General features: G+C 35.5%; 1 protein-coding gene across 12 annotated transcripts in view; it reads left to right on the forward strand.

Annotated features, from left to right (window-relative positions):
• Phf21a (PHD finger protein 21A) overlaps window positions 1-12,135 on the forward strand; it is a 185,480-nt gene that overhangs the window by 15,299 nt on the left and 158,046 nt on the right. Inside the window, exon 3 of one of the 12 annotated variants that reach the window (XM_026399117.2) lies at window positions 3,948-3,976. The exons of the other annotated variants lie outside the window; for them this stretch is intronic. The gene's annotated coding sequence lies outside the window, so the exon portion shown is untranslated. The remainder of the gene's footprint in view (window positions 1-3,947; window positions 3,977-12,135) is intronic. 12 annotated transcript variants of the gene reach the window in all.

A 12,135-nucleotide genomic window follows, 5' to 3' on the forward strand; every position in this document is an offset into this window, starting at 1 on the left:
TAAGCGTCTTCTCTGTGCCTGATATGACGTAACATTGTAGAGTATGCAGCATGCATGTTAAGTACAAGTGGTTGTATTTGGCTTGTTGCTGCAGCATTTTTTGAGGATGTCTTAAAAAGCAATTATCACTTGATAGGGTTGGATATGTGCAGATTATTGAAATCATCATTTCATAGAGACCAAACTTTGTAACTTGAATTATTCTATTTAGTATTTGCTTATTTTGTCCCCACCCCCAGTACCTCAGAACAGAATTCCTTTTCTGAAAAGAACAGATGCTGTTAACTTATCAGGACTTGATACTAAAAAGCCTGCAAAAATCTTTGTGCTGTTTATTTTTTTAATTTAATCTATATGCAAAGCATATTGTAATTATTGCTGTTGGAGGTTTGTAAGTTGATGGTTCCTTCCCACTCTTTTTGTGCTCAGAGGAGATAGATTAGGTATGCCAAATTGACAACTTGGTATAAAGAAATAATGACCACTGAAATAAAACAGGAGTTCAAATAAAAAGCAAACCAGCTACAAATGTAGAATGAAAATATCTTTTAGTAAAATGTTAGCATGCTGTACTTGGAACAGATGCCACATTAATTCAAAAGAGAGCCCAGAAAATGTGGCAACTTTACGATGTCAATGGAGGGAGCTGCAATAGTTCTTGTTTTCATTGTGTAGAGTTCCCAGTACCTCCAGGTCCAGTCCTATTCTGTATATTTATTTCCTGTGTGTATTACATGTTAATATACAAATATCAAGTCCATGATTAATATTTTTATTTGGATAATATTTAATTATGTATATTTAACATTGTCTTACTAGTAGACTTTAGAGTAAGAAGCCCATTAACTTGTAATACAGCAGTAATAATTTTTGTTTGAAATATGCATGTGAAGATATTTAGAATTTGAGGAAAAAATGTACTTTTCCCCACACTCTTCAAGGCACATTGATGATAAAAAGCTAGTCTAAGAATTGAGTCTTTCAAAGAGGCCTAGTGCTTTTTAAATGTAGGATTTGGACAAGTTACAAAATTATGAGAATTTTGCATTTATTTTTTTCTCATTTAAATTTGTAGTTATCATTGGACATTTGTTATGGTTTTTAAGTAGCTTAGACTCATTCATTCCTTTGTGTGTGTGTGTGTGTGTGTGTGTGTGTGTGTGTGTGTGTGTGTTTGTTTTATGATGCTTGGGAAGAAGACAGGGTGATGGAAGGATAGTATACCCAGTTGGATATTTCCAGAGTGACATTCATTTTATAGAAGATTGTATTGGGACATCTCTGGATTGCCTGTTTCCTACAGTGCATGGTTAGTGTGGGTCTGAGCGTGGAGAGAGGCGGGCTGAGGGCTTTTAACCAGATTTACAGAGTGCTACTTCCTGAGCAGGGCCATGATCTAATCGCTGGGGATGTATTCTCTGTGCCTGTAAAGAAGTCTGGTGTGCATACTTAGAAAAGCACTCCTAGTTTTCTCATAATTAATCCAAGTGTACAATTTAGTAATTTGGTGAAAGGTTAAAAGTTTTGTTTTTGTGTAATTCACATGAAGGAAGTTTTTTTTCATGGCAGTAGTATATAATGCTTGAGTCTTGGTGCAGGAGCCAGTCTTCATGGATTCAAATCCTGGCTTTGCCATGTGTTTACTCTGTGACTGTAGCTTTTGTCCCTTCACCTTCTGTGTCTCTTGTCTTTGTCTGTAAAATGTGAATAAATAAAAGTTCCTGCCTGCTGTGGTTGTTCTAAGGAATAAATGGATTAATGTATAAACTAGTAGAAATAAGTACTGATTAAACGGAACTGATCTTTAGGTCTCTGCTCTTTTCTTCCCTTCTCAGGGATTAAGACAAATGTTCCACTTTGGGAAAGGAATCTCAGCTTTGTGGTCTGACCCTCAAGTTGGAATTTCAGTCCATCCACTTTAATGTATGCACGTTAGAGTATTTAAGCTTCCTTCAATAAAGATGTGTCACGTGTATAACTGCATACCAGCCCCTGTGCTGGTCACTTGAACTTCAGTTCCTTTATCTGTGACACAGGGACACAGGGATGATAATACCAACCTCCCTATAGTTTATGTGAACATAAAATGAGGAACTCTTAGCTGGGTGTGGTGGCTCACACCTGTAATCCCAGAGACCTGGGAGGCTGAGGCAGGAGGATGGCAAGTTCAGAATCAGTCTCTCAACAACTTAGTGAGACCTTATCTCAGTAAAAAAAATAGTTCAATAGTAAAGTGCCTCTAGGTCAATCCTAGTACCAAAAAAAAAAAAAAAAAAAAAGGAACTCTTACAGACAATAAATAAGATCTGCTATTTATTATTGTTATAGTCCCATTAAAAGTTTATGGGAAAAGAATAAATATGGAACAATTTAGCTGGAAAGTAGAGTTTTTTTTTTCCCCTCTTCCTGAAATGCCATGATAAGAAAATGGCATGATGATAAAAGTGTATCTAAGGAGTTCTTATTTTTGAATACCTCTAGGAGAAACAGAAAATATTTGGGAATATGTCAGTATTAACAGAGCCTTTCAAAAATATTTCAGGGTGCTTTATTAGAACTTAGTGATATAAGCTTTTCTTTCTTTATATTCCTTCCCCTCAGCAACTGATGAGACCACTGACAAGATACTCTGTAGTTTATCATAGAACACTTAGCACCACTTAGCATCAAGTCAATAATAGACTAGATGTTAGAACTCAAAGTCCAAAATATTAATCAGCTGGTCAGTCCACTGGGTCTGACACATTGTGTATGTTAACCTTAACTTGTTATGGGTGCAGTAACTAAAAGGAAGGGCTGTATTACCTGAGAGTTTGAAAGGGATATACATGCTTTCTAGTACTTATGGGCAGAGTTTGCTTTTGGGGGCATATTGTCTTTATGAAATCTCCTTTCATCTGATGTCTGGTTTTTTCTTACAGTGATCGTTATTTTTTTTCTATATTTAATTGTCATAATACACACACACGCGCGCACACACACACACACACACAAACACAAACATTCTTTTGGTACTGGGGATTGAACTTGGGCACTTTGCCACGGAGCTACATGAGCTACATCCCCATCCCTTTGTTATTTTTATTTTTAATACAAGGTCTCACTATATTGCTGAGGCTGGCTTCAAACTTGCAATTCTCCTGATTCTTCCTCGCAAGTCACTGGGATTACAGATGTGCATCACCATGCCCAGCTCATGTGGAACCTAGAAATTGGGCCTGAGAACAAGATGATTATGAGAAAAGCCACAGTGAATTCTTTTCAGAATTGAGGGTTATTATTTTTGGTTAGAGAATTGAGTTTTTAATATATCCATTAGAATGTGTGCCTCCCTCCACCCCTTGAAAGTAAAACCAGTAATTGACAGAAGGGAAAAGATTAAGTATAAACATAATTTTTTCATTTACTACTGATTTGGATTGGAAATTTTTTTGATGCATGATCTGTTTTTTTTTTTTTCCTGTAGGAGTCAATAAGTATACAGTATTTGTAATAGCTTATCAGAATATCCTGAATATGGTATATGTTATGGTATATGTTATATGCAAGCATTTGATTAGAAGTCTATTTCATGTAAATAAATATAGGTATTTGAAATAAGCTACAGCCAGGCATGGTGGCACATGCCTACGGGAGACTGAGTAGTACAAGTAACTAATATCTTCCATTATCTTTTTGTTCTCATTTACCCAGCTATACCATTTGGTAAAGGCCTAGTAGGTGAATAACTTGATTTACTGTATTTTATTCTGTGTTCCTAACATTGTTTCAGCTTTGTGAATAGAAATTCCAACACTTTTTTTGATAATGCTATACTTCAGCTCACCAAGCATTTTAAAAATTAATTTTATAGTAGACTGTATAGTTTTCTTTTTTTAAAAAAAATATTTTAGTTGTAGTTGGATACAGTATACCTTTATTTTTCTTTATTTTTATGTGGTGCTGAGGATTGAACCCAGGACCTCACACATGCTAGGTGAGCGCTCTACTGCTGAGCTACAACCCCAGCCCCTGTATAGTTTTCTTTCAGTTAAAAAACTTATAATGACTTAAGTAAAGTTTTGTAGTTCTAAAATTAGCATAACATGAATAATATTAAAGATTGTGTGTGTTCATGCATGTGCGTGTAGTACTAGAGATTGATCTCGGGCCTTATGCATGCTAGGCAAGTGCTCTACTACTGAAATATACCCCCAGCCCTGTACAACATTAAATTATCTTTAGCTACATGCAGGATCTATAAAAGTTGCTTCACTTGGTTGAATGAAATTTTGGAACTTTTAGAAGTCTATTTCATGTAAATAAATGAAGGTATTTGAAATAAATTACATCCAGGCATGGTGGCACATGCCTGTAAGGGAGACTGAGGCAGGAGTAGTACAAGTTCCAGGCCAGCTTGGGAAATGTAGTGATGTAGCTCAGTGATAGATCATCTCTGGGTTTAGTCCCCAGTAATGCACATAGACACAGGCACACACACTCACACACATATACACCAAAACAAAACAAAGGAAAGTAGAGTCTACCAGTATCTTTGGGGTTGATTTAAAGAATGACACAGTTTTGAAAACCAGTTTGTCCCTGCTGAGCTTGTAAAGGGCAGTGCCGCTTATGCTGGGTGTGCTACTGCTCTGAGTGCGCAGGTTCTGTCCAGTTGGCAGCCCCTCTGCTACTTTATAGGAAGGTGCTGCCATTGGCTGCCTCAGCTCCCTCCGTTGCCTTTCTGCTTCCCTCTTCTCCACGCACTCTTGGCTATTCCTCCTGCCTGTACTCTGTCCTGTCTACTGTTCATCATTCCCTCCAAAGCTATTACCATTTTCTTTCTTTTTCTCTAAAAACAAAACACCATTGTAATCGTTAGTTTTTAAGCAAAAGAGCTGTTCCCAACACTGCAAAGTTTTAGCAGTTTGCGTGTCCCCTTCTTCCTTCATGTTTGGGCACTCAGCCAGGATTTGGGATAATATAGCTCAAAATCACTTGCAAATTAACTAAATATTTGTGAAACGTTTTATGTTGGACTAAGGGAGAGAGTAGAAAAAGACCTTTTACCCCAGAAGTTGGTGTATTTTCTTAAAGATGATGAGTGAGAGGCAAATGGTCGGATTTGTTACTTAACTAAGATAAGCTCTAATTTATTAGATTGCCCTCTGTAGTCCTATGAACCTAATTGGAGAAGAAAATGGAAATTTTAATGTTGGTGATTTTGAAAATATTTTTATTATTAATGGAGAGGAATAGAATGTTTTTCTTTAGGTTTTAAAATACAAAATATGGCTATGATACCTTATTATCATGTATTAATCTTTTATATTTCATTAGTTGATAGTTGCAAAATAGTGGACCCTTTCTTTTACAGATTTGTCTTAGTGCTTTTGAATTGTTACCTGAATTACTTGGTGAGAAAAGTAAAAATTGGCAATTAATTGTGCCTACATGTTAAGTTATTGGAAATGTAGTATTTAAATTCAGTGGCTTCTAAAATTTATACCAGGTCTTTTGTCCACTATTAAGTTATGCACAGAGAAAAACATTTGAAACAAGAACCTTAAATTCATAGGATTAATTTTTTTTCTCTCTTTATTTTTCTTTTTAAAGTATTGGGGATTGAACCCTGGGCTTTGTACATATGCCAGGCAGTTCTCTTTTACTGAGCTACATTCCCAGCCCTTTTTATTTTATTTTCAGACAAAGTCTCACTATGTTGTGCAGGCTGGTCTTGAACTTCCTGCTTTAGCCTCTTGAGTAGCTGGAATTACAGGTTTGCACCACTATGGCTGACTTAAAACTTCATTATGGAAATTTAAAGACACACAAAAGTAGAGTGAGTAATATAACAAAACCTATGTATTTATTACCTAACTTCAACACTTATCAGTATTTTGCCAGTCTTTATCTGTAGTGTATATAGCATTACCAAGATAGTAATTTTGTTTTCAAAACATGCATTGCAAATAGATGCACTGGTAAACTCAAAAGAAAAAAGGTGTGAGAGAATGTTAACTCTTTTCATACATTGCAAGTCTTCCTAAATGACTGGGAATCCCTTTTAGGATAATATTGTTTTATTTGTCTTTTAACTTATTGAAGATATCTTAGCCATCACTGACTTAATGAAGAACCATATATGTAGGAAAGCTTTTTGTTTTTCTTATCCCTTCAGTTTTTAAAACTGCAATACTTTTGCTTTTGAATTTGCTGTTCTTACGAGTTACATTTTGTTTTGGTGAATTACTATATGTCAACTTTAAGTTGTAAATCACTGAATCTTGTTCTGTGCTTGTGCATATTCTGTTTCTATTTAACTTGAATGTGTGTATTATGGAATATATATTGTAATTTATAGTTTGTGGAGGAGGGAATTTTGACTGTCTACTAACTTTAAACTTGGTAACATTGATGAGGAACTTTCGTCATTTGCTCCCTTGTTTTGCTTCTCTTTGGAGCAGCAAGATATGCATGTGCCTGCAGCTGGGGGCCTGTTCATTACTACAAGGTGATGGTAGCCTTATTTCTGAATTTCTTTGGTTTTTATTAGTTTAAATTAGACCCACAGGGGTAATTATTCCACCCCAATGCATGAGGAAGCCTAGTCAGTGGAAGTTGTGTGTATAAAACCCTGTATAGTGCATTGAAAATGTATCTTTAATGTTACGATATTGTTCAGCATATGTAGTTTAGTGCAGGAGTGTACTTATTTAACAGGACCTTTAATAAGCTCCCTCTACACCAAAGATATATTTTAAAAAATTATACTTAAGAAGACTTTGTAGTATTCCCCAGTAGAGTTCATCTAGAGCAGTGAAACCTTTCTAAAATAAAACTTATTCCTTTAACCGGTATTCATTTAAGTGGGTTTCTCTGTACTTGGTTTCCATGGAAATAGCGAATCGCTAACGTTATTTATAAGGTGGAAGTAAAATAGGGTGCCTAATGGGACCCCATGCTGCTCTGATGAAGAGACTTAGGAAAAAAAAAATCCACGCTCATGGGATTTTTTTTTTTTTTTATACAAGGTTAATGGAAGCTCTGATTTTAGTCTTCTATAACAGAACATATTTTTGGTTTTAGGCTAGCATTAATATCAAGCAAACAACTTCTTTTTGAGGTCTGTATTGCTTTCACTTTCAAGTTTTAGGACCACTTACTTCTCAGGGTGATTGAGGCTTTATGCTTCAGACTTCTGTTTCTTTGTGGTTTAAAAGTTAAAATTTCCATCATATTGTAACTGTTTCAATTTCTCATCGACATTTCAAAGTACAGATAAAAAGATAAATGTTCATTAATGATAGCAGTGATGATAAAGAACCAACATGTTGGACTACACAGACTTCTTCAAAAAATGTAAATCGTATGGAACCATTTTTAGTTTCTAGGCCTTAAGTCAAGGTTCTTTATTTGTGTTGCTAAACCTGTGTAGCTGGAGAGAAAAGATTCTAATTTTCTTTGGGGATGGAAACAGGGAAAATCTTAATTTCTCTTTCCTTTTAAAAAGGTGGATTGTTGCCAAAGCCATTTTAACTAAAATAAACGTTCATTCTTTCAGTCTTTGAAATGTGGATTTGGGATAAACCTTGGCTTTCCTTCACTTTTTTGGTAAGGCCTACTCTTAGTTTTCTAGGCCTACAGTAAAACCTTGCATTTCTAAAGCCCTTCAAGTGAACAAGTGTCATTCCCTTTGTGTTTGGGTGTGTGTATCTGTCTGTCTGTCTCATTAATTTTCCCAAAGCCTGAAAGGCACCTGCTCATTTTCCATCCTGGTAAGTACAGCAGTTCTAACCTGAGAGGGGAGGCAGGATGGAACACAACAAGGTGCTCTAATTTTTGTTTATTTAGTTTTGTTTGTCCTCAGCAGCTTGTATTTGTTATCCTCCGTTATCCGTTTGTCTGGAAGCACTCTGATTTTTCTTGTCTATCACTGCAGCAGGAATTTTCTTCTGTGTTTAAAAGCAAAGATTGTAGTGTACTTAAAGCTGCATCAGGGGAGGAGTTTTTGTTTTATGTGTGTTTCTTTGGATAAACTTCTGACTGTAGTTGGATTTATTGTGCTTTAGTTTTTAAAAATTTGGCTATTCTAATCTTCCCTGAATTTATTTTTGCATGAGGTATTTAATCTCCAACAATTCACTGATTTCTTCTCTGCATGTTGATGCTATTTAATAAAATTTTCTTATTTTTTTTTAGCTTCGTTTTTTTCTTGTATATTTTCTTAATCTCGTGTTTACCAGTGACCTTCCTAAATGACTTATTTGAATTATATTTGTGCTCTGGAGACATAGGAATTTGGGATTATTATCCCATTTCTGAGCGAACAATTCCCAGTAGTTGCAGTTAGTGCAATAGAAGGGTTTTCACAGATGCAGTACTGGGCATTCATCCTCCTCCTTGGTGCTTATGCTTTATGCTCAGAACTCCCATTAGTGTTAATAGGAGGCACTTGCTTAAATCCCTATACACCAAGATAAGCCCAAACTCTTTTATAATGCCTTGTAGATACTAAGTTGTTTTTTTTGTTGTTGTTGTTGATGGCAAGAATTTTGGTGTTGAGGTTAACTGACTATTAAAATAGAATTTGAGTTGTCTTGGGATATGGAATGATTTATTAAGTCTGATATGTAATTAAGTTTTCATTATGATTAAACTCAAAACATTTACAGTTTTGTGAGCTGTAGAAGTTTGTGAATGGGGATTTTTGTACTTTAGCATGATGAAGCAAGATTTCTTCCTTCCGTTTACTTCTGCTACTCCTCAACTACAGAAGAAATGATTTTGACGGTTTTTGTATGTGTTGTAAGAGGACTTGGTAACTTTTTTTTTTTAAACTTAATAAGTTTCCCACCATTACTCTGTCAGCTTGTGTGGCTTATATTTTTCAAACATAAAGAAGTTAATGTGTATTGCTGGTCAAGTATTAGATAATCACTGTTTACTATACCTGCCTGGGAATTGTAGATTTTTATTACTTTCATTTATTTATATATAGTCTAATGGGAGGATTTCTAGATTGAGAGCAGTAAACATGGCTGAGCTTTGTCTCTCATTATCTTTGTAGATTTTGGCTAGTCATCTAGACTTCTTGGAATTTTGTTACTCTGTGAAATGAAGGTGTGGATCTTGTACTCTGAAGTGTCCCTTCTAGTTTTAGGCTATATAAGGTCCCTTTCTTGAAGGTACTAAAGGAAATTGTGTATTATAAGGCACTGGTTCCTAATCCTGGCTCCCCATCAGAATCTTCTAGGGGAGTTAAACAACAACAGCAACAACATCAAAACCCCCAAATATTTGAGCTCCAAATTAGATATACTGAATTCAAAATCTTTAAGGGTAGGACCTGTGAATCTGTATTTTTGAAGTTTACTTGTCATTTTGATTTAGGATAGAGAAATACTTGTAGGAGGCATTATCTCTACTCAAGTGAGCATGTGGGGGAGATAAATCATATAGGTTAGAATATGAGGCATTGTGTAGTTAAATTCTAAAATGAATGAGAAAGATATATTTGCTGGGAGTTTTAAGAAAGGGAAAAATGGATAATTAAGTATGGTTAGTGAAGATCTTTATCAATTAGTGAATCTTAATCAGGACTATAATGTCCAGGTCAGATTTGGATAGTTAGAAGTTAAAAGGATATTCTTGTTAGGAGAAAGGGTGTGAAATTTTGGAGGAGAGAAACTTTTTTTTTCCCTCTAGTACTGGGGATTAAACCTAGGACATGTTAGGCAAGTGCTCTATCACTGAGCTCCATCCCCAAAGCTTTTTATTACGAGACAGGGTCTTACTGAGTTGCCTAGGCAGGCCTCAAAACTGCAATCTGAGGAGAACAATTTTGATTATAATGTTAGTCTTTATTCTACTTTGGCAACTGCTGTAGATGTCCTAAACATTTGAGATAGTGAGGCACAAAGTTATTTGGAGGAAGAGAGAGTATTCTGGCTAGAAAGAAAAGCAAATCGAAGAAGAGTTCTGAGCAGGGAACTTGACCTGGAATGTCTGAAGTATAGAGAAGAAGCCATTGCTGCCGGAGCAGATTTAACATGGGGAGATGGGAATGTTGAGAGTGCAGAAGCCAAATCACTTAGTTCCTGTGGGCCATAAAGGGCTTCATCTTTCTCTGAGTATGATGGGGAAGTACTGGAGGATTTAGAACTGAGTAACAAGATCTGTCTTGGACTTTGAAAAGATTGCTCTAGATGCTGTGAAATAGGCTTTATAAAAGCTGGATTGTTAAGGTAGAAGCAGGCAGCCAGTTGGGAGGCCATGGTCTTAATCTAGGATAAAGATCATGGTGAGTTGGACCAAAGAGGTGATAGTGGAGTTGTCACAAGAGGTCAAAGTAGGTATGTTTTGAAGGTAGAGGCAACATGGTTAGCTGTTGGACTGGATATGGGGATGTGGAAACAAAAGGAATCCATGGTGACCTTAATATTCTTTGCCTGAAAGATTGGAGTTACCATTTATTGAGTATGAGAATGAGCCTGAGGAGGTAATAGATAAGTGGTTTAGTTTTGGGTTTTTGGAGCTTGAGGATACATCTTTAGCAAATGTTGAGTGAGGCATTGTGTATGGGAGATTGGAATTCAGGGGTGTGATCTGGACTGTAGATAAAAATATGAGACTTGCCACTGTAGCCCGGAGACTGGGTGAAGTCACTTAAGGGGAAGAGATCCAAGAACTGAGCCCTAGGGCAATAAGGAGGAACCAGCAAAAGAAAACTGAGGATGAACAGAGAGATTAGGAAGAAAATTAGATGGTGTCCTGGGAGTCAGAAGAAGAAAAGGTTTTAAAAAGGGAAGAATGATCAAATTGGTCAAATAATTCTTGAAATAAGAACTGAGACTTTACTTAGTAGATACGGCAACAGGGCAGTCATTGGTGATCTTGACAAGAGTGGAGGGAAGCAAAGATCTAGTGAAATGGGTTCAGTAGAGAGCTGGAGGAGAGGAATTCAAGGATGGTCAACTCAGTTTTAGGATGAAATGATGATTCAGTAATGACAAGGTGAAAATTGGTGTTTCATGAAAGTAAAGGGAGAAGTACTAGAGGGATGCTTATGGGAGGGCAAGAGGGATGGGGACAGAGGGATGGTTGTGAGGTTGGGCCTAAAGTGTTCAGCCTCATTAAATGTGGGATTCTACTTTTTCTTCTAATCACTTACCTACATTTAAATTTATTTCAAACTTACTATATTTTCTGTTGGAAGTTGGATAGGGCAGGTAAAAAGAGGTTAAGCCTATTGAATATGAAGCTTAGTTATTGGACTACTGTCAGCTTGGCATAGTGGGGAAGGAAAAGAGATTGAATCTTCTGGGTAAGGTGACATTTTAAGGTGCCTTTGAATGACAATTATCTGTGCTATTCTAGTTCCTTATCAAAATTTATGATTGAGCACAGGCTATAAACTTAATTGTTTGAAATTTGTAGTGGGGTGAATTAAATTTTAACCTAATTTAAAACATGATCTAGTGTTAAACTTTTTTGCTGCAAAATTTGTTTATTGCAAAGGTTTTAGATACTTTATAAAAGATACTTGGGAAGTGGTTTTTAATCTTCCATTTATTTAAAATATTAAAAATTTTATAACCATGTCAGAAATCTGAACCATTTGTTTGTCAGCTCTGATTAAAGCAGCTACCTGGGTAGTTCTGGAGAGGATGATCTTTTTAAAATTTTTTAAAATTTCTAAATTCTTTTTGCAAAAAATTGTGTGAAGTTATGTTAGCAAATAATATTTATAAATAAAAATGTTTTGTATTTTTCAAGAACATTTCTCTATTAAAAATTTTTTAAAAATATAAAAGTTTTTTTTTTTCTTTGAATTACTAGGTATTGAACCCAGGGATTCATGAATGAGAGGCAAGCGCTTTACCACTGAGCAGCAGCTCCAGCACCAAATATAAAATTTTGAACTACTTCATTTATAAATGTGAAACATATTGTAAGAAGCAGATTAATACACTTCTAGTCTTCTTAACAGGAAGAAATCAAACTTGCATTTTAGACACTTTTTGCATGAGTAGTGTAAAAACTAGAGTCTAATTTACATATAAATCCTATGTTTTGTTGCTCAATCCTATTAAATTATAGAAATTAAATCCTTGCCTTTTTTTTTATCTAAATGGTAGTCAATTAATAATCAGT

This window comes from Urocitellus parryii, chromosome 4 (assembly GCF_045843805.1).
Source record: "Urocitellus parryii isolate mUroPar1 chromosome 4, mUroPar1.hap1, whole genome shotgun sequence".
Lineage (NCBI taxonomy): Eukaryota > Metazoa > Chordata > Mammalia > Rodentia > Sciuridae > Urocitellus > Urocitellus parryii.